Source organism: Arachis stenosperma, chromosome 7, assembly GCF_014773155.1.
Source record: "Arachis stenosperma cultivar V10309 chromosome 7, arast.V10309.gnm1.PFL2, whole genome shotgun sequence".
Taxonomy (NCBI): domain Eukaryota; kingdom Viridiplantae; phylum Streptophyta; class Magnoliopsida; order Fabales; family Fabaceae; genus Arachis; species Arachis stenosperma.
In genome coordinates, this window is record NC_080383.1 from 41,087,718 (window position 1) to 41,100,970 (window position 13,253).

Genomic DNA, 13,253 nt, shown 5'->3' on the forward strand with positions numbered 1-13,253 from the left:
ACAGGAAGCGGGGCCGGTGTTATACTCGAAAGCGATCAAGGAACACGGATTGAGCTATCCCTAAAATTCGAGTTCCAGGCCTCAAATAACCAAGCCGAATACGAAGCCCTACTAGCGGGACTAAAACTAGCCGAAGAGGTCAGAGCAAAGAGGATCACGATCTTCAGCGACTCCCAGGTCGTCACATCACAAGTAAATGGAAGCTACCAGGCCAAAGACCCTACTATGAAAAAATACCTAGACCAAACACAGGCGCAATTACGACACTTCCCGGAAATACAAATCCAGCACATACCCCGGGAGCAAAATGCCCGGGCAGACGCCCTCTCAAAACTTGCTAGCACCAAGCCCGGAGGGAACAACAGAAGTCTCCTCCAAGAAACTCTACAATCCCCCTCCGTGTTAAGGGAGGAAGAAATACTAAATATATCCGGGCAACAACAAGGATGGATAACCCCCATACTCAACTATCTGAAATCGGGAACTCTCCCCGCCGAAAGAAAAGAAGCTAAAAGGCTTACAAAAGACGCCCAGAACTACACGTTAATCCACGACGTATTATACAGAAGAGGATTCTCAAACCCCCTCCTGAGGTGCGTCCCGACCACAGAAACAAAGAGCGTCCTCGAAGAAGTCCACAAAGGCATGTGTGGGAACCATCTCGGAGCCCGGGCCCTGTCCAAGAAAATAGTCAGAGCCGGGTTCTACTGGCCGACCTTGCAAAGAGACGCGGCAGAGTTTGTGAAAATATGCCCCCCCTGCCAAAAACACGCCAATTTTCACAAAGCACCGCCCGAAGACCTCATAAGCATCACCGCACCATGGCCCTTCGCAAAGTGGGGACTCGACCTACTCGGCCCATTCCCACAAGGACCGGGCAAGTCAAGTACCTCATAGTAGGGGTCGACTACTTCACAAAGTGGATCGAGGCTGAACCCTTAGCCACTATTACGGCTCAGAAAAGCCGTAAATTCCTATACAAAACATTGTCACGAGGTTCGGAGTCCCCTACTCCATCACAACAGACAATGGAACACAGTTCACAGACACAAGTTTTCAGAACTTGGTGGCCGAGCTAAAAATCAAACAGCAGTTCACATCGGTCGAACACCCGCAAGCCAATGGACAAGCAGAGGCCGCAAATAAAGTCATCTTGGCCGGGTTAAACGAAGACTCCAAGAGGCCAAAGGGGCATGGGCCGATGAACTCCCCCAGGTATTATGGGCATATCGGACAACCCCGCACTCTACAACAGGAGAATCCCCATTCCGACTAGCCTACGGAATGGAGGCAATGATTCCCGTCGAAATAGACGAAGGATCACCCAGAACCATCTTCTACAACGAAGGAGGCAACCCTCAGGCACAAAGGGAAGAACTCGACCTCCTACCCGAGGTCCGAGAAAGAGCCCGAATCAGAGAAGAAGTCTTAAAACGACGAACGGCCCTCAGATATAACCGAAAGGTGATAAAACGAAGCTTCTCCACTCACGACCTGATTTTAATCCGAAACGACATCGGAACACAAAAATCGGGAGAAGGAAAGCTAGCCGCAAATTGGAAAGGGCCCTACAAAGTAACAGAAGTTTTAGGGACAGGCTACTACAAGATATCCGACCTAGAAGGCAATGAGCTGCCCAGAACCTGGCACGCCTGTAACCTAAGACGATACTACAGCTAGAAAAACTTAACCCGAGGTGTACTCTTTTTCCCCACGAGGGTTTTTTAATGAGACACCCGGTTAAGTAGGACACCCGGCTAGTCAAAAGGGTAAACACTTTGTACATATTCTTCTTTTTAGTACTAATCAAATTTCTTTATTTTCTCTTTCTCGTTATAAAGCATATCCTAAAAAGTACCCCACCAAGGCGCATTAATTTATGCTCGGCAAAACGCAAAAAATCATTTGCCAAAGGCCATACGAGGTCGGCAAAGATGAAGCGACGAGGTTCAAATTAATGTGAGAAGTTATAAAAGTAACTCTGAAATGGCTCAAAAAGCCAAATAGAAAAGAAGTTACAAAAATAACTTAAAAAAGGCCGACCAAACAACGAAGTCGGACCTGACCAAAGGGGTACTCAAGGATCCCGATGTCCGAGAGTAAACTCGGACCCAAGAAAGAAGCTGGCAAAGAACCAGGACTTCGAGAAACGCTAGCTAAAAAGTTGTTACCCAAAAACAACTAAAAAGCAAAAAGCGAGAAAGTCAAGGCGCTAGCTAAAAAGTTGTTACCCAAAAACAACTAAAAAGCAAAAAGCGAGAAAGTCAAGGCGCTAGCTAAAAAGTTGTTACCCAAAACAACTAAAAAGCAAAAGCGAGAAAGTCAAGGCGCTAGCTAAAAAGTTGTTACCCAAAAACAACTAAAAAGCAAAAAGCGAGAAAGTCAAGGCGCTAGCTAAAAAGTTGTTACCCAAAAACAACTAAAAAGCAAAAAGCGAGAAAGTCAAGGCGCTAGCTAAAAAGTTGTTACCCAAAAACAACTAAAAAGCAAAAAGCGAGAAAGTCAAGGCGCTAGCTAGAAAGTTGTTACCCAAAAACAACTAAAAAGCAAAAAGCGAGAAAGTCAAGGCGCTAGCTAAAAAGTTGTTACCCAAAACAACTAAAAAGCAAAAAGCGAGAAAGTCAAGGCGCTAGCTAAAAAGTTGTTACCCAAAAACAACTAAAAAGCAAAAAGCGAGAAAGTCAAGGCGCTAGCTAAAAGGTTGTTACCCAAAAAACAACTAAAAAGCAAAAAGCGAGAAAGTCAAGGCACTAGCTAAAAAGTTGTTACCCAAAACAACTAAAAAGCAAAAAGCGAGAAGTCAAAGCGCTAGCTAAAAAGTTGTTACCCAAAAACAACTAAAAAAAAGCAAAAAGCGAGAAGTCAAAACGCTAGCTAAAAGTTGTTACCCGAGAACAACTAAAAAGCATAAAAGCGGAACGAGACAATCGAACACAAGCATGGCATAATAAAGCTACAAGAGTAGCTAAAATAGCAGAACAGGTGTCCAAAATGTTTGCAGAAAACATCCAAAAAACAAAAGCCCACAGGTCGGGCAAAAGCACAAAAAGTACAAAAAATTACAGAGGATCAAGGCCCTTTCCAGACTCCGCATCAACACCTGGCTGAAACATGGATATCGGGACTGCAGGAACAGCACCATCGCTTGGAACCTCCATACCAACTCTATCCTCGGCCAAAGGTGAAGTCGGGTTCACGACCGGAGCCTCGGGGTCGGACACCGGAGCCTTGGGGTCGGACATCGGAACCTCATCCTCAACAGGGGCAGGAACAATCTTCCCCTCCACAACCATGTTATCCGTACTGAACAAACTGAGATCCAATTCGGGAGCAAGAACCCGGACCTGATCCCTCAAATTCACAAACATAGCATCCATACCCTTGGCCACATTATCTTCCAGCTCATAAAAGTCATCCCGAGCAGATTGCAGCTTCTCCTTCGTCTCCACAAGCTCAGCATACAGCTTGGTATAGTTCTCCGTCGCCACCCTCGCCATCTCCTCAGACGTCTTCGCCACCGCCACAGCCGCGGTAGCCCTAGTCTTCTCTTCCTCCAAAGACTCCTCCAGCTCGGCAATCCTAGCATCCTTCAGCTGACTAACCTTATCAAGCTCGGACCGGGCCTTCTCAAGTCGGGAGCTGGTCGCCCCAAGGGGAGCTTTCTTAAACTCCCGAGCAATGGCGGCATGAAGGCTAGCCATCCGAACACAACTCCGCGCCATATACTGAAAGTGATGCTCCATGGACGCATCATCAGTAGAAATAAAAGTCTGAGGAAGAATGTGCTGCTCAACCCAACCGAGAGCATCGAAATCCTTGTCATTGAAACCAGCAGGCTCTCGGGAAGTCTTCTGTTTCTTGGGGGAGGACCCGAGGTCGAGGTCGGGGAAAGCTGACCGGGTCCGGAGGTCGGAGGATCCTGAGTTATAGCTCGGAACTGAGGGACCGGAATGGTCTTCGACCGAGTCTGAACACCAATTGTAGTCTTCTGCGGAGAAGGTTGGGGAGAAGCTTCAGCCTCGATATTCCGAGATGCCGCAGATTTCTTCGCTCGACGGAGAAACTTCATAGAATCAGCCTGAGAAGACATCTCTGCAGAAACGAAACAAAGAGGTTATCAAACAGAAAGATCAAAACAAAGTCAAATATGAAAATGAAATCTCAAAAAGAGGTCGGGAGCTACCTAACTCGGAACGGAGAAGGCTTGGATCTCCCAACATTTTCTTCGTATCCAAGTAAGGTGCCCGACCCCATAGACTGCTCAACACACCAACGAAAGCCTGTTCCACCTCATCTAGACTCTCGAAAGTGTACTTAACCGACACCACACTCTCTTGCCAACAAAGAGGAAACGAAGGCTCCCCACTCTCATCTAAGAAAAAAGGTCGGACATCTCCAACAGCCCGGACTTTGAAGTAATAGTTTTTGAAATCGTGAAACGACTCATCATACAAAGTGCAAAATTTCCTACCCTGGTTAGCCCTAAACGAAACCCAGGACACCTTCCCAGCACCCGACCCCGGCTTCGTCAGTACAAACAGATAAGAAAAAGAGAAACAGAAGGGGAGACGCCTAAAATCTGACACAAAAGTTGGAAAAGCTTTAAAAACGCCCAAGAGTTCGGATGGAGTTGTGTAGGGGCAAGGTTACAAGACCAAAGGACCTCGGATTCCAGGTCGGTGAAAGGAAGACGGACACCTAGCTTGGAGAAGAAACAATCATAAGCATAGAAGAAAAGTTTCTCGGAACTCTCTAACGGCGGAAAACATACCCTCTCCTCGGACTCCGGGGCTGCTAACTCGTAATCCCGCTCAGACTCCCTGTTCTCACAAATACTACACTCCCTACGGAACCTAATCAGATACTCAGAATCTACAACAGACGGGACCCTTAAAGGAGCAGGATCTACCCAACCTAGACCACTCGGAATCTTGGTCGACATTGCTTGAAACACCTTTCGAGACATAAAAAAATCTTGCCTACAAAGAAAGAATACAACAGCAAGACAAAAATCACACAAAGGCAGAAAAACCAAATTCAACAAAAACAAAAGAAAGCAAAGTTCTTTTACAAAAAAGAAGGCAGCAACTCGAATAACAAAAATGGATCGGAGAAAAGAGTCCCCCCACACACACGTACAAAGCAATAGCGGCGCCTCTTTTCGGGGCAACCCGGGCATAGAAGATATCAGAAAAAAGAAGCGTACGAAGAATAAAAGCGAAAAAAGCAAACCTGGAAAAGAAGAAAGCGACGAGCTCCGACGAAAGGAAAAACGGCGGCGCAGAAAAGAACTCTGAAAAAACGCACAAAAAATGGAAGACGAAGAACAGAGAGAAAGAAGTGAAGATGCTCGAAAAGAAGTGATGAATAAACAAAGAAAAATGAAGAAAGGGGCAAATAAATAAAGCCTCCACAGAGCGCCGCACGGAAATCGAGGAAGAAACGGTAACAAGCAATAAATGCTGAAACGACCGTTTTCAAATTTTGAAAAAACTACTATGCCCGAGCTCGACCTTCCGAAAAAAGACGAACTCGGGCAGGGGCACTGTTCATACCCTGACCGAGCTCTCCAAACTCGGTAAAGCTGATAGAAGGCCCGACCTCGACCCAAGGCCCACGTTCGAGGTCGGACCTCGGACAAACAGGCCAAAGAAAGGCCCATCAGAAGGAACTAAGCCCAAAACCTAAAGGCCGAAAGGGCCTGGGAAAGGCGGTTCCGCAAAGATAGAGATGAATCTCCCAAAAGATAAGATAAGATAAGAATATCTTATCCAGGGATGATCGCAGCCAACTACTATAAATACACTGGAGCACCCAGGTATAAGGCATACTCTAATTCTACTTGATATCTGCTTGGACCCATGCTAACTTAAGCATCGGAGTGTCATTGCAGGTACAACCCCCCGCCGTTCAGCACAACCAGCTCGGGTCACAGACCCCCCACCTCGGGCCTTGCCAGAAGACCGAGCTACACGTTTCAGGTAACCCTCGGAACAGATACCATTCTGGGCGTTTAACGCCAGGATGGTGCTAGGGGGAAGATTTTGTTTTCAAATAAATTTTTTTTCAAGTTCTTCAAAATCAAATCTTTTTCAAATCATATCTTTTCAATCAAATGTTTTCAAATCAATTTCTTTCCTTTTTCAAAGATACTTACTAACAATTAATGATTTGATTGAACATTTTTTGCCTTTTCTGTTGAGGAAGGTTTTATGTTTGAATCATATCTTTTCTTGTTAGGCAAGTCATTAATTTTTAAAATCAAATCTTTTCAAATTGTTTTCAAATCATATCTTTTAAAATTGTTTTCAAATCATATCTTTTCAATCAAATGTTTTTAAAACCAATCATATCTTCTTAATCACATCTTTTTCAAAATAGTTTTCAATCAAATCTTTTTAACTTCTAATTTCAAATCTTTTTTTTCAAAAATCACTTGATTTCTTTTCTTACTTTTATTTTCGAAAATCAATTAAGTGTTTTTCAAAATGTTTTCAAAATCTTTCTAATTTAATTTTCGAAAATCTTCTTCCCTCCTTCTCACATCCTTCTATTTATGGAGTACCACTCCTTCCTAATGCACAATTCGAATCTTATCTAAGTAAAGTTCGAATTCTTCTTCTCCTTCTTCTTTCTATTTCTCTTTTTCTCTGACACCTCAAGGAATCTCTATACTGTGACATAGAGGATTCCACACTTTCTTGTTCTCTTCTCTTTCATATGAGCAGGAGCAAAGACAAAGGCATTCTTGTTGAAGCTGACCCTGAACCCGAAAGGACCTTGAAGAGAAAGCTAAGAGAAGCCAAAGCACAACTCTCTTTAGAGGACCTGACCGAATTCTTCAAAGAAGAAGAAGACATGGCAGCCGAAAACAACAATAATACAAACAATGCAAGGAAGGTGCTGGGTGACTTTACTGCACCTACTCCTGATTTTTATGGGAGAAGCATCTCTATCCCTGCCATTGGAGCAAACAACTTTGAGCTTAAGCCTCAATTGGTTTCTCTAATGCAACAGAATTGCAAGTTCCATGGACTTCCAATGGAAGATCCTCATCAGTTTTTAGCTGAATTCTTGCAAATCTGTGACACAGTCAAGACTAATGGGGTTGACCCTGAGGTCTATAGACTGATGCTATTCCCTTTTGCTGTAAGAGACAGAGCTAGGATATGGTTGGACTCTCAACCTAAAGAAAGCCTGGACTCTTGGGAAAAGCTAGTCAATGCCTTCTTGGCAAAGTTCTTTCTACCACAAAGATGGAGTAAGCTTAGAGTGGAAGTCCAAACCTTCAGACAGAAGGATGGAGAATCCCTCTATGAAGCTTGGGAAAGATACAAACAGTTAATCAGAAAATGTCCTTCTGACATGCTTTCTGAATGGAGCATCATAGGTATTTTCTATGATGGTCTCTCTGAACTATCCAAGATGTCTTTGGATAGCTCTGCTGGAGGATCTCTTCATCTGAAGAAGACGCCTACAGAGGCTCAAGAGCTAATTGAAATGGTTGCAAATAACCAATTCATGTACACTTCTGAAAGAAATCCTGTGAACAATGGGACTAGTCAGAAGAAAGGAGTTCTTGAGATTGACACTCTGAATGCCATACTAGCTCAGAACAAGATATTGACTCAACAAGTCAATTTGATTTCTCAAAGTCTGTCTGGAATGCAAAATGCACCAAGCAGTACTAAGGAGGCTTCATCTGAGGAAGAAGCTTATGATCCTGAGAACCCCTCAATGGAAGAGGTGAATTACCTAGGAGAACCCTATGGTAACACCTATAATTCTTCATGGAGAAATCACCCAAATTTCTCATGGAAGAATCAAGAGAGACCTCAACAAGGTTTCAATAGTAACAATGGTGGAAGAAACAGGTTTAGCAATGGCAAACCTTTTCCATCATCTTCTCAGCAACAGACAGAGAATCCTAAGCAGAACCCCTCTGACTTAGCAACCATGGTCTCTGATCTAATTAAAACCACTCAAAGTTTCATGAATGAAACAAGGTCTTCCATTAGGAATTTGGAAGGACAAGTGGGACAGTTGAGCAAGAAAGTTACTGAACTCCCTCCAAATACTCTCCCAAGCAACACAGAAGAAAATCCAAAAGGAGAGTGCAAGGCCATCAATATGGCCGAATCTGGAGAGGATGGAAAGGCAGTGAACGCCACTGAGGAAGACCTCAATGGGCGTGCACTAGCCTCCAATGAGTTCCCCAATGAGGAACCATGGGAATCTGAGGTTCAAAATGAGACCATAGAGATTCCATTGGACTTACTTCTGCCTTTCATGAGCTCTGATGAGTATTCTTCCTCTGAAGAGGATGAGTATGTCACTGAAGAGCAAGTTGCTAAATACCTTGGAGCAATCATGAAGCTAAATGACAAGTTATTTGGAAATGAGACTTGGGAGGATGAACCTCCTTTGCTCACCAAAGAACTGAATGACTTGTCTAAGCAGAAATTACCTCAAAAGAAACAAGATCCTGGGAAATTTTCCATACCTTGTACCATAGGCACCATGACCTTCAAGAAGGCTCTGTGTGACTTAGGGTCAAGTGTAAACCTCATGCCTCTCTCAGTAATGGAGAAGCTAAGGATCTTTGAGGTACAAGCTGCCAAAATCTCACTAGAGATGGCAGACAACTCAAGAAAACAAGCTCATAGACTTGTAGAGAATGTTTTGGTAAAGGTTGAAGACCATTACATTCCTACTGGTTTCATAGTCCTAGAGACTGGGAAGTGCATGGATGAAACCATCATCCTTGGCAGACCCTTCCTAGCCACAGCAAAGGCTGTGATTGATGTTGATAGAGGTGAACTGATCATTCAAGTGAATGGAGAATCCTTTGTGTTTAAGGCTCAAGGATATCCCTCTGTCACCATGGAGAGGAAGCATGAAGAGCTTCTCTCAAATCAGAGACAAACAGAGCCCCCACAGTCAAACTCTAAGTTTGGTGTTGGGAGGCCACAACCAAACTCTAAGTTTGGTGTTGAACCCCCACATTCAAACTCTAAGTTTGGTGTTGGGAGGTTCCAACATTGCTCTGAGTATCTGTGAGGCTCCATGAGAGCCCTCTGTCAAGCTACTGACATTAAAGAAGCGCTTGTTGGGAGGCAACCCAATGATTATAATTTATATAGTTTTTTTTGTTATTTTATGTTTTTTGTAGGTTGATGATCATAAGAAGTCACAAAATCCATTGAAAAAGCAAAAACAAAATGAAAAACAGGAAGAAAAACAGCACACCCTGGAGGAAGATGTTGCTGGCGTTTAAACGCTAGTAAACCTAGCAGTTGGGCGTTTAACGCCCAGTCTGGCACTATTCTGGGCGTTTAACGCCAGAAAGGGGCACCAGACTGGCGTTAAACGCCAGAAAAGGGCAAGAACCTGGCGTTAAACGCCAGGAATGGGCACCAGCCCGGCGTTTAACGCCAGAAATGGCTCAAAACGTGATTTTGAGCAACATTTGGTGCAGGGATGACTTTTCCTTGACACCACAGGATCTGTGGACCCCACAGGATCCCCACCAACCCCACCACCACTCTCTCTCTTCTTCCCCCATTCACCAATCACCTCAATACCTCTTCCCCAAAACCCCTTCACCTATCAAATCCCATCTTTCTCTTCACCACTCACATCCATCCTTCATAAAACCTCACCAACCTCACCCTTCAAATTCAAACCACTTTCCCTCCCAAACCCACCCAATATGGCCGAACCCCATCTCCCCTCTCTCCTATATATACCCTTCTTCACTCCTTCATTTTCACACAACCAAAACACCACTTCTCCCCCTCCTTGGCCGAATACACCACCATCTCCCTCTTCCTCATTTCTTCTTCTTCTACTCTCTTCTTTCTTCTTTTGCTCGAGGACGAGCAAACATTTTAAGTTTGGTGTGGTAAAAGCGTTGCTTTTTCGTTTTTCCATAACCATTATGGCATCCAAGGCCGGAGAAACCTCTAGAAAGAGGAAAGGGAAGGCAAAAGCTTCCACCTCCGAGTCATGGGAGATGGATAGGTTCATCTCAAGGGTGCATCAAGACCACTTCTATGAAGTTGTGGCCTTGAAGAAGGTGATCCCCGAGGTCCCCTTTTCACTCAAAAAGGGTGAATATCCGGAGATCCGCCATGAGATCCAAAGAAGAGGGAGGGAAGTACTTACCAACCCCATTCAACAAGTTGGAATCTTGATGGTTCAAGAGTTCTATGCCAATGCATGGATCACCAAGAGCCATGATCAAAGTATGAACCCGGATCCGAAGAATTATCTTACTATGGTTCGGGGGAAATACTTGGATTTTAGTCCGGAAAGTGTGAGGGTGGCGTTCAACTTGCCTATGATGCAAGGAGATGAACATCCTTACACAAGAAGGGTCAACTTTGATCAAAGGTTGGACCAAGTCCTCACAATCATATGTGAAGTGGGCGCACAATGGAAGAGAGATTCAAGAGGCAAGCCGGTTCAATTGAGAAGGCATGACCTCAAACCCGTGGCTAGAGGATGGTTGGAGTTCATCCAACGCTCAATCATTCCCACTAGCAACCGGTCCGAAGTTACTTTAGACCGGGCCATCATGATCCATAGCATCATGATTGGAGAAGAAGTGGAAGTTCATGAGGTTATAGCCCAAGAACTCTATAAGGTGGCGGATAAGTCCTCTACCTTAGCAAGGTTAGCCTTTCCTCACCTCATTTGTCACCTCTGTTATTCAGTTGGAGTTGACATAGAGGGAGACATCACCATTGATGAGGATAAGCCCATTACCAAGAAAAGGATGGAGCACACAAGAGATCCCTCTCATCATGAGATCCCTGAGATGCCTCAAGGGATGCACTTTCCTCCACAAAACTATTGGGAGCAACTAAACACCTCCCTAGGAGAATTGAGTTCCAACATGGGACAACTAAGGGTGGAGCATCAAGAACACTCCATTCTCCTCCATGAAATTAGAGAAGATCAAAGAATCATGAGAGAGGAGCAACAAAGGCAAGGAAGAGACATTGAGGAGCTCAAGCACTCCATAGGACCTTCAAGAGGAAGGAAGAGCCGCCATCACTAAGGTGGACCCGTTCCTTGATTTCCTTGTTCTTTATTCTTCTGTTTTTCGAATTTTAGTGCTTATGTTTATCTATGTTTGTGTCTTATGATCATTAGTATCTTAGTGTCTATGCCTTAAAGTTATGAATGTCCTATGAATCCATCACCTTTCTTAAATAAACATTGTTCTTAATTGAAAAAGAAAAGAATTGCATGAATTTTGAATTTTATAACAGTTTAATTATTTTGATGTGGTGGCAACACTTTTGTTCTCTGAATGTATGCTTGAACAGTGCATATGTCTTTTGAATTTGTGGTTCATGAATGTTGGCTCTTGAAAGAATGATGAAAAAGGAGACATGTTACTGAGGATTTGAAAAATCATAAAAATGATTCTTGAAGCAAGAAAAAGCAGTGAATACAAAGAAAAAAAAAAAAGAAGAAGAAGCAAACGAAAAAAAAAACCGAAAAAAAAAAGAAGAAAAGAAAAAGAGTTGTGATCCAAGGCAATAAGAGTGTGCTTAAGAACCCTGGACACCTCTAATTGGGGACTTTAGCAAAGCTGAGTCACAATCTGAAAAGGTTCACCCAATTATGTGTCTGTGGCATGTATGTATCCGATGGTAATACTGGAAGACAGAGTGCTTTGGGCCACAGCCAAGACTCAATAAATAGCTGTGTTCAAGAATCATCATACTTAACTAAGAGAATCAATAACACTATCTGGATTCTGAGTTCCTAAAGAAGCCAATCATTCTGAGTTCCAAAGGAGAAAGTGAGATGCCAAAACTGTTCAGAGGCAAAAAGCTAAAAGCCCCGCTCATCTAATTAATACTGATCTTCATAGATGTTTTTGGAGTTCATTGCATATTCTCTTCTTTTTATCTTATTTGATCTTTAGTTGCTTGGGGACAAGCAACAAATTAAGTTTGGTGTTGTGATGAGCGGATAATTTGTACGCTTTTTGGCATTGTTTTTAGTATGTTTTTAGTAGTTTTAGTTGAGTTCTTAGTATATTTTTATTAGTTTTTAGTTAAAATTCACTTTTCTGGACTTTACTATGAGTTTGTGTGTTTTTCTGTGATTTCAGGTATTTTCTGGCTGAAATTGAGGGACCTGAGCAAAAATCTGATTCAGAGACTGAAAAGGACTGCAGATGCTGTTGGATTCTGACCTCCCTGCACTCGAAGTGGATTTTCTGGAGCTACAGAAGCCCAATTGGCGCGCTCTCAACGGCGTTGGAAAGTAGACATCCTGGGCTTTCCAGCAATATATGATAGTCCATACTTTGCCCAAGATTTGATGGCCCAAACCGGCGTTCAAAGTCACCTACAGAAATTCCAGCGTTAAACGCCGGAACTGGCACCTAATTGGGAGTTAAACGCCCAAACTGGCATAAAAGCTGGCGTTTAACTCCAAGAGAAGTCTCTACACGAAAATGCTTCATTGCTCAGCCCAAGCACACACCAAGTGGGCCCGGAAGTGGATTTTTATGTCATTTACTCATCTTTGTACACCTTAGGCTACTAGTTTTCTATAAGTAGGACCTTTTACTATTGTATTTAGAAGCGAATCTAGGTAGCTATCTTCTAATTTTATGCTATCTTAGATCATTTGGGAGGCTGGCCATTCGGCCATGCCTAGACCTTGTTCTTATGTATTTTCAACGGTGGAGTTTCTACACACCATAGATTAAGGTGTGGAGCTCTGCTGTACCTCAAGTATTAATGCAATTACTATTGTTCTTCTATTCAATTCCGCTTGTTCTTGTTCCAAGATATCACTTGTTCTTCAACTTGATGGATGTGATGATCTGTGACACTCATCATCATTCTCACTCATGAACAAGGTGACTGACAACCATTCTTGTTCTACAAGCATATGAGGCTTAGTGAATATCTCTTGGATTCTTTAATCGGAGTCTTCGTGGTATAGGCGAGAACTGATGGCGGCATTCAAGAGAATCCGGAAGGTCTAAACCTTGTCTGTGGTATTCTGAGTAGGATTCAATGATTGAATGACTGTGACGTGCTTCAAACCTGTAACCTACTGGGCGTTAGTGACAGACGCAAAAGAGGGATTCTATTCCGGTAGGGGAGGGAACCAAACCGGTGATTGGCAGTACTGTGACAAAGTGCGTGCATTAGCTTTCACTGCGAGGATGGGAGGTAGCCATTAACAACGGTGAAACCCTACACGAGCTTGCCATG

The 13,253-nt window shown here is 43.5% G+C and overlaps 1 non-coding gene across 1 annotated transcript; it reads right to left on the reverse strand.

Moving 5' to 3' along the window:
• Positions 1–7,263: 7,263 nt before the first annotated feature.
• On the reverse strand, positions 7,264–7,371 carry LOC130942935 (small nucleolar RNA R71). The gene has a single exon (XR_009071479.1). It is a non-coding gene; the product is annotated as a small nucleolar RNA R71 (small nucleolar RNA).
• Positions 7,372–13,253: the final 5,882 nt, after the last annotated feature.